Here is a 10,824-nt window from a genome sequence, read left to right as displayed (position 1 = left end):
ATTTCCTGCTTTGTTTTCACCCAGTAATCCGTTGTCATCAGCTGGATCTGTTCTAATAAGTTTCTTCGCATGAAGATCTATTGTTGCAAATGCATAAATGATATGTGTGCACAAATGTGGGTCAATGTTATCTACATTGAAATTTCCAAGATGGTTTGACCAGTTTGTGTGGTAGCAAACTCTGCGAAACTCGTTCCCTACAAGTAAAAAAACATAATGATAATTGTTATAATTATTCTACAATCCAAAAACACTGTAAATATTGTAGTTATGTAACTAAGTTTTGAACTAACAATTCTGTTGGATATCGAGTATCAACTTGGCATATACTGTACTTGTAATCAGTATTAGACAGAATTGATGAAACTTTTATGCAGTATCTGATTCCAGAATACCAGTAACTAAATTGGAATTGTTACGTTAAACATGACAGTCATTAATGCCTCTTTTAAAAACAAGATATATAGACTTATGTGTAGTGATTTAAAATTCATAATTGCTATATGTTTCATATGATTCCAAATTTTGCACTGCATCTCGTTCTTGAAACTACGTTATGGTACATATTGAACGATAAGTCACAATCGTGACTTGTAAATGCACTAAAGCAACTGACCGTATTGTACCATCATTATGCCTATCAATACAAGTTAGAGGAAGCCGATATGATAAAAAATATTTTATCATTTCCCCCTTTTTTCGAAGAGTGTATACAATCGCCAAAAGTAACTACACTGAAAATGTGTTTACGTATTGACGTTTATGCTACCCTTAACAATCATCGATTGACAGTTTTGTATAAAAGAAGCTGGATACACTGCCGATAGATTTTCCATTCGCTAGATATTTCCTTTGTTCATATTTAGGTCTCGTTTAATTTTTGAGTTTTGATTTTGTTGACATCTGACATGAAAATTCGTACTCTTACACTTTTTTGGACGTCCAAAGGTATTGATCAGTTATCTCAGGTGTTAGTGGTTCAAATGTGATAACATATAGTGCCATGAGTACCTAAGGTATGCGACGCAGTCTCTACAGCAGTCTTTACTCTGTTGCGCAAATGCGACAATCGAATCACCCTGTCTTGTCGTGCGATCGTTTCACGCGGACGATCGGAAACTAACCCAGTAGCATGGAAAAGTATATATAGACGGTTAAATGTACACGGGGCAACGCCAAACTGCCGCTATTTTGCTATGACCATTCATCAACATCGCAATTGCTCTACTCCTCTGAATTCGCGTTAAGCCTGGAATCTCGGTAAATGGCGAAATCACAAATAATATGAGTATCAGCTGAAATTATTCGTTTGAAAAAATCTTTGACGTCGCGTGATTTGGACTGAAGAAGCTCACAAAGTCAGACAATGACAGCGTCACGCTTGGCTGATTTTAGGGAAGATTCTTGATGTAATACCCGGCCAAATATTCCATTATTTCCTTACAGCTAAAGTGTACTGCAGGGGGACTTTGTGCGTTTGTATTTTGTTAATTATATTGACATAGATAGGATGCATTATTCTGTTATTTTTTTTTATAGATTTTCAATTTCTTCCATTCACAAATTTATTCGTAAGCGTCTCCTCTTTACTGCAAGGTTCTACTTCATGATGAAACAAAGAGCACCTATATTAATGAGTTATTATTTATTAACTTGTGTAAGTTGAGTATAGACATTGATTTATATGCATAATAACCTAATTGTCAATTCTATCTCTTGAAATGTTGGAAACCCAAAGGCCGTAATAGCAGACGTTAAACCTGTTAAATAAATGGATATATACTTAATATATCGGAGTGTTGTAATCACTGATCTTTACAAAAATGGAGTTTTGTTTCTAAAATGAAAAAAATCGACAGCTGATGTGTATTGCAATATCGCAAGTGCTTCATGCTTTTTTGACGTCATATCACAGGAAGAATGCAGGTGTATAGTCATTCGAGGGCTCGCTGTGTAGTTTGAATAGGACATACATTATATTGTAAATGTGTCATCTCATGGAAACGTCTAAAGGGTTTTCTGACTTCGGCAATGATAGTAAATGGAGCCATGTTTACAAAACGTTAATTTCAACTGCTTCTATATCAATACAGACGAACGATGGACACGCATAAGATTTTGGATATTTAGTGTAAATGTATTGACATTCGAGTGAAATATATCGTTCTTTACGAACATATATATGAAATACAAACTGGACCCGCGAATAGACATTTACGTCCACTGTGCACACGACGTCATCATTTCAAGATGTTGGAGAAAAAATTGCTTTTTTCAACTCGCAAAAAGCGTAAGAAATATTTACCAAATCAAAATTTACTAAGAACAAAAGTCTTTCAACATTTTCTCTCCAAATTTATGAGATATAATCAGTAGATCAATACCTCCACAAACAAGGAAGATATGACGGTTTCCCAAAACCAATGTTACAATGCGTAGAAATAAGTAGTTTGGGATTAAGAGGTTAAAGAATATATAAGCTGGTAATTTACGAATTCAGCTGAAGTACCTCAGTTGACGATAGTAAATTTGAAAACACTTGTAATCGCACTGAATATGCAACTAGTCATAAATAAATGTAAAAAAAAATGTTATGTATTTTTCATGTGTAATTTTTCACGAAGTATCAAGCATTTGTAAATTTGATAGTCATATGTACAAAATAGCAACAGGTATAAATTATTTATTGAAATAAAACTTCATCCAACATGACGTGGTGAGAGATTTTGGTTAGTAACTGTCATTATATGAAAATATAAAGATCTTATAGGGGGCAAGTCGAGTCCGATAGCCCAAATAAATATAACGACCCTCTATATTTTCAAAGAACAACATAAACTAAACACTAAGATTTAACCAAGGTAAAAAATATCGATTGTACTTCTTTCTGTCACAACTACCAAGCCTATATTTATAGAGTTAAATCTACCAGCCCAATAATGGCATCGGCGGCCATATTGACATCTTTTTTGTAAGGTCTGGATTTTCCGACTGTAGTAACATTGATGACCATCATATCAACTATTCAATAGGATGCTTAGAGTATATTCTGTGATTATTACAAAATATCAAGCCAAATAATACAAGTAAAGGTACCGGCAAGTGTTGACAGAAATGTATGGTGTGACTTTACATTCCATGGTGAATTGAAAGCCAAAGCTGACAAACCATTACATATCGATTAGTGTTTGGGGTTCGCGTCATGTCTATCTCTACTTATTAGTGCTTGGAATCAGCATTGTGATAATATAAACTCAATAAAGACAAAGATATAGATTTCCACATAATAATTCTAAAATTATATATGAACCTATATCATGATCTAATTTTCTATGATATTTTTGAGCATATTTAAACGCAATAATTATCCAATTAAGACAATATGATATGATTAAATATTGTTTTAGTTTTCATTTATCATTTTTAGCATTAAACAGGTTATTTTCACACCAGTGCTTAAATGACTAAAATCATTCAAACAATATAACACAACGTTCATAACGTTCATAAATGTATGCCTGCCACTTAATCCGAAGAATTCAGTGTTTCTCTTGTGTAGGATTAAAATAATCAAGGACAGAACCATTTATATACCAGTGACAAACTTTTAATGGATAAACCTGGATATCAATATGTTACATAATGTGAACGAAAAATAATGATCAACTCTTTATCGTATTTCGTTTTTTCAGTATCGTCCATTTAATGCCGAATGAAAGCATTCGTGCTTGAATTACATTTGATAAACTGAAATTAAAGCATATGACAACAAGACAACAACAAAAACAACAACAGCAACCTGTCATTGTTCTTCAGGATTTGAAATGTACATGGATATACATGTATATATATAGCATATATACGTAAGTCTATGTGGGTTATGAACTATCAGATAAACATTAAAAAGATAACACGTTACCATACCTTTAACTCCGAGGACAGACGTGATAAGGAGAGCAAACAAAACCCAGATAGAAACGTACATCATACCTGAAAGAAGACACCAAATCGTCTTTATTTCATTCTACAAAGATTCTTATTTTTTGTCATAATGGCTGTGAAAACGTGTTTACAAGACAAAATTCATAATTACATTTCCGACTGATCAGTATAACTGTACATTTGTTTAAAACCAATATGATAAAATTATGGGAGAAAAGGTTAGCAGTATATATTGCTATGCTTAAACAGTTTACATTTCCACGGGAGTTTCTACCTACAACTTCCTCCTATATTTTTGTAAATCTTTACAAAAAATCACGTTTGTTTTATAAGCAGACAGTGCGTCTAGACTGAGATAATTTATTTGTCAGTAACTTGTCGATGTGGTTAGGATTATATATGGTAATAAGGTGGGGTTTATGGTCATATACATCAATACAAAGGAAGAGTGCTTTGTGTTCTTATCGTTTATCATATCGTTATGGCTGTCGTTCATATGTGTGGGTCAAGGCAATATATTTATTGATACCGCACCATTTTGTTATCACCATACTGTACAGTCGATTAATTTTTCGTGGTTTTCCGGTTTGGACTAGTTCACTGGGATTTTATATCCCGTATATAATTTGTATCTATGAACTGGTGTCCATATATACAGACAGAACTGATCATTTCAGAAATGTTATGCACTGAAGATAATTGATTTCGATCCATCTTTCTACACCTTGAAAATAGCGAAATTAAATTCCTCGCGAATATATAGCCAACTATACAGTACCTTTACAGAACTTTTTAATCGCGAGGAATGTAGACTTCTAGTTTTTCGCTGAGAACACGACGTACTTATTATAATGCAAGGTTTGATTAGGAATTGAAAATAGAAATTGTTGGTGACCACGTATATCATATATTGTACTTTTCAATTAGCAGAAAAGGGTGGTAGGATGGCGCAGTGGTAATGCACTCGCCTATCACCTAGCCGGGTTCTCCAACCCTCGCCAACAAGAGTGATTAGTATAAGTTGACATAACTTGTTTCGCTATTGTTGTAAAATAAAGTTCATATTTTTTATTCATGAAAAACAAGGTAAAACAAGTGTTTCGTTTAAGTGGACTTCCTATATCGATTATTCCTGTATTATATAAAAAAATGGTCTACCAACTTTCATGTCAGTATAACAATACTGTAAAAGTAATCAGTTTTGCGCAATCAATTTTTAGTACATAATCACTGTTTGGTATATCAGCACAATGATATATTGTCGAACCTACAATAATTACGCTCAAAGCAGAATATAGAAAATTGCAATTAGCGTAATTATATTTTAACGAAATATTTGCGGAAAGTTTACAGTAATAAGTGATTACCATGTCAATCATTCATTTTATAATTAAGATAATTAACTAAATTAAAAGTGAACTAATTAACTAAATAATAACTTATTTCTAGGTACCAAATGCTTTATTTTTTTATTTGTACACATCACTACCGATAACAGAAATAATTCACGTGTTAAGTGGTTTGACAGCGAAACATATTTTACATATATATATTTCAAATATGTTTATATTGTTTTTGTATTTGCAATTGTCTCTTAGTTTTTCCTTGTAAATAAATTACTACAAATTTCCATGAAGAACCAACATAGTGTGTGGGTCATTTTTATTTTTGTTAATGTGTGATTTAGGTCTCATATGCACGAACTTAATATAAATATTTTCTTATTGAATTCCGTTGTAATTTTACTCTTAAAGTTTAGAAATATTTTCTTTAATGTAGTTTTGTTTACATCAGTTTTAATACAGGTAATTTATCATCTATCATCTCCATATCATTCAAATTATGTATTGAAAATCATCTATACCTGCATCAATAGAAATATTACAATATTCAGCACAAGGAATGATAATATGTTGCCGTCAATTAAATTTATATCTAAGGGTCGTAACATTGTAAGGATAATGCAATTCTAACCGGAATCGTATGACTTATATGATATAAAAATGAATAGTATATTGATACATCATATCTAGATACATAGACAATAGTTTATACCAGTGAGATAATGTTGTATACAATGTTTGAGAATGTAACATTACTTAATTAGATTGACCAATGTTTACATTGCTGATGCCGTTGACGAAGCATAAGACGCTTACTCTTCCGGAACACCTAGTCTTATTCTCCCTTGCACTTCATATTTTGCCCTAGTGTTATTGAATCTTGTTACTATTTATATAATGACGATAAATGCAATGTTTCCTTTATAATAAATGGGCCATAATACATCCATGTAACGTAACCATAGAAAGCTATTTTTGGCCACATAAAACTGGTTTTGTATGCGACATGTATAACTTCCTTCATAAACAGACCGATTACTTATGTAACTGAGCTTATGGCCATTTTCCTTAGTCATTATGTATCAGTCTAAAACATAGGATCACTATATCTAAACTTCCTGATTGAACAGATACGTTGACTAATTGTCTTAGCAGGGCCGTACGTGTTTATAAATTTCACGTTTTTTAAAAAGTAATACAAATATCAATTATTTAATTATATCATATGACTTACCTCTGTTTACTGTGTAAATTCTATACTGTCTGTGAATAAATATGAATGATCAGATTCACTAAGTCTGGTCTATAATGAATGTAACGTCCGTTGATGTCTAGGTCATTAAAACAATGATGTCTGACTCAGTGAGTGGTCGTATCACACACACATAACACACCTGTACCTTACTATTTCCGACAGTAGGCCAGTGATGCAGGTATGATATTTACCTACTCAGAGATAGGTTGGGGCCCTACAGGGGGTAATTATAGGTAAGCGGGTCCTGCCTTGGTTGTACTACAAAATCGAAGTCTTAATGGTGAGAATTGTGTAAAGACGTATTTTGAATTTTTAGATGAAGGATTACTACTTCGGAATTTGTTCCTTAAATCAGTATATGTGTATTTAAGATAGGTGTTCAAATTTGTACCATAACGAGAGGTCAAAAATGTAATTAAATCTATAAATATAATTGCATAATTTGTATATATGTTTAACTATTAGATCATTCGTTTTGTTTCGCTTACAACACAATTGAACTCCCTCCTTGTATATAGACACATATTTTAAAACCACCTAGCGTTTCATTTTCATTCGTTTGATATCAATTTTCTGTGAGTACACAAAATGTAACAGATGACTCAAAGCGTTGAAGAAAAGCAGGTCACACAAGTAAATAACACCTTCCATTACAAGAGTGGAACTAATAATATTATGTTATTACAGATATGTTTTATCGATCACACAGAGCTTCAGTCAAACCTAGGTTAACCCTGTATGAGGTCCTCTCAAGGGCGTATCAGACGTTAATCGCTACCTACATGATAAGGGAGGATTTGTTTAGCATTCCAGTGAGACAAATTGAGGGTGATCATGAAAAGAAAAAACTCAAGATGTGCAACACGAATTTATGTTGTCATTCTAAATTGGCAAGTACCTTATTTAGATAATTTGATGATTATCGTTCAGGGGAAATAAAGAAAGTGAGATTTCTCATCATCGTTTTCTTTTCAGATAATCAGAGATGAACTTACCTCTGTTCAAAACGAAGAAGAAAATATTCACTATCAGTTATGGTCTGTTTGCTAAAAACAATGATATCAGCATATAAAAATATTTCTTCTGTGAAATCCCTTGCATTATGACAAAATTACATTAGCTTATATTTAAACAATAATCACGAACTCAAATCTTTTAATAAAAAATGTTGATAGATTTCATGTTAAGTATAAAAATAAGTAAATAAGTAAAAAAAAAATGAACAAGGAATGGTATAAAAGACGATATTCGAAGATAATTAAAACCTGTAGATAGCAGAATAATAATATAAGAACAGTACAAAATTTCAGAAGATAGAAGTGATGAAGCATCAGGCTGTTACCGGTAACGGATCAGTGTCAGAGGGTTCCTGCACAGAAACATCTACGAAGCTTTTCCCTAAATAAGGTGGTGGCTGGGTTTCTCAACATAGAAATAAAATTTTAAAAGTTTTAATTGAGAAAGATAAATAATGAACTATTGTCACCCCTATCTAGACTAAAGTGCATATATATAATTCTTTGAATAGAAGATTAAGCAACAATAAAGAAATATTAGTTCAAAGTTACATCTCTACTCATTATACATCTAGTTTATTTTGCTGGAGGCTAAAATAATGGAAAGCAAGATGGGAAACTGTGAAAATAAGAAAAAAAAACAACGAATTTTAATAAAAGAAGACCTGCTGCATTAATTCCACAGCCTTAATCATTTCTGAATATCGGATGAATTCGAATGCACAAATGTGTTTATTCTGTTCTGAACCAGTTGTACTATTCACCGGAGTACAAGCATGATGGCAAATCTAAAAAATAAGATATCATATGTACAATATAGTAAGTAATAACGACGGTATGGTCCAATATTGGTACTGGATCCTCACGAACAAATGCTCGTCGGATGCGTATTACTGGAATAGATGTATGATCAATAAAGTAATGACAACAGTACGATTAAGTGAATGGAATCATCCTTCAACAGATAGCCTGGCAAAACTTCTAAAGTTAGTGCTCACAACTTTACATTCAACAGAGAGCATTATCTACAGTCAGTGGTACTGCCATGGGCATCAAAATGGCACCATCATATGCAAATATATTTATGAGCTACCTTGAGTCTATGCTACTTGCAGCACTCAGCTGATTTAGATTCATTTATGACATTGAATTAAATTAGACATCCGGTCGAGAAGCATTTGCTTTGCAAACGATTTTCCACAGGACCATTAAGTTTGATGCTGACATATCCGGCGAGAAAAACACTTTTTTGTACACTTGTTCAACATTCACCAACAGAGAAATAAACACGGATTTATACATTAAACCCACAGACACTCACAAGTACCTTCGCCCATCTAGTTGTTACCCACACCATACCACAAGAGGCATTCCACACTTCCAAGCGTTGAGAATCAGACGCATTGTTTCTGACGACGACGTCTTTAGACGTCGTTGATTAGAACTGGTGTCCCATCTACTCAACAGAGGATATAAAGCAGCTCTGATCAACCGTGAAATCAATAGAATTAAAGAAATAGACAGGGCTAGTATACTTGAAAACCAAGTCCGAACAAAAAATGGGAGAATACCTTGTGTGGTGACCTTTCATCCCAGCATGCCATCATTGTCAACGATCTTCCAGAAACACTAGCAAATCCTACTGTCGTCTAGTAAACTTCATTTTCCCGGAACCACCAATACTAGCTTATCGCAGATCGAAAAAACATCAAAGACCTGGTAGTGAGCGGTAAGCCGTCAAAAACTTCTCACAATACTGCAAATGAGGTCAACGGTCAGAACTACCACGTCCTCCAATCACTATCCTGCACGTCGGCTCAATTAATATACTTCATTACGTGTGTCATTTGCAGTATGTAGGGGAGACGAAAACACCTTGTAATTTCAGGATTTAGAATCGCCGATGTTCTATCAAACAGAATCGCCTGGACCGGACCTGCCTATAGGAAGACATTTCAACATGCCAAGTCATTCGTGGCATGACATACAGGTGGTACCCATTGACCACTGCAGGAGTTGGGGTGACCAGCAACGCCTCGGTAAGGAGCGACACTAAATAACAAGTACAGTATCACCTATCCGAACACCCCACCTCCACCCTCAGCAAAAAAAAAAAAAAAAAAAAAGAAAAAAACTAAAAAAAAAACTAAATAAATAAAAACAAATCTTACATACTTGCTGAATGTATTGCATTACATTTAGTTGCTAAATCTTCTTTTCTTCCTATTTAAAATTTGCGCTGATTATTAACTCTATTCAGGAAGTAAAATATTCTAATTTTAAAGCGGGGGAGGGGAGGGGGGGGGGGCTTGTGGGTTGGTTCTGTGGGCGAGTTGACGAATTTGGGGCCTATTTGACCATATTCGAAATATTATATATATGCATTTAACTGGTGTTTTGTATTCATTGATCACACACACACGTACACATATATACATCATTCGATATATAAATAATTGTACAAAAACAACAAGAAAATACCAACAGAATCATAATCCAAGCTTAAATACAACAACTGAAAAAGTACAAGGTGAATAAGACCAGGTGTTCCGGAACAGTAAGAGTCGTCTGCTTCTTAGACGACGCCCGAAGTGAAAAGCTTCAAATATATTAATTCTACAGAAGCATTTGAGGAATAACCAGCAACGAATGTTTTATAAATGGTTTTCGGAATGGCTTTTTGAAATGACGCCATATTGTTTTATGAACTGGAATATTCATGTGTGTGTAAGAGAAACCCAGATTAACGTAGAGAAGGTAAATGGTTGTATATATTATGCTTTTCAATGAAGGAATGTGAACATTGGTCTAACTGTTGAATTAAGATTTAGATTGTATGAGTTGTAGTTTGTTTATAGAATCAAGTTTTTATTTTATCTTAAAATATATATATGTACGACATCGCTCTTAAAATTCAATGCAACAACAATATCCTCAATTAATGAGGCGATATTACAAAATGTACCCAACAAAAAAGAAGGCACAGCGTTCCCCCTGCTGTACACCTTAGCTGTAAGGAAATAATGAAATATTTGGTCATTTCATCAAGAATGATCTCCTTTTTCCACAATCTACCCTAAAATCAGCCGAGCGTAACGATGCTATTGTCCGACTTTATTAGCTTCTTTAGTCCAAATCAAGCCAAGCTGGATTGATACAAACGAATAATTTCAACGGATACTCAAAGTTCAGCCACATTGATTTTCCACGTTAGCATTTTGATTTCGCTATTGACCGAAATGCCAAGCTTAACAAAAATTCAGAGGGT

Source organism: Ylistrum balloti, unplaced genomic scaffold, assembly GCF_031769215.1.
Source record: "Ylistrum balloti isolate Yb309-2 unplaced genomic scaffold, AGI_CSIRO_Ybal_v1 Utg370028, whole genome shotgun sequence".
Classification (NCBI taxonomy): Eukaryota; Metazoa; Mollusca; class Bivalvia; order Pectinida; family Pectinidae; genus Ylistrum; species Ylistrum balloti.
The sequence above is the reverse complement of the archived record's forward strand: the minus strand, read 5'-3'. Positions refer to the sequence as shown.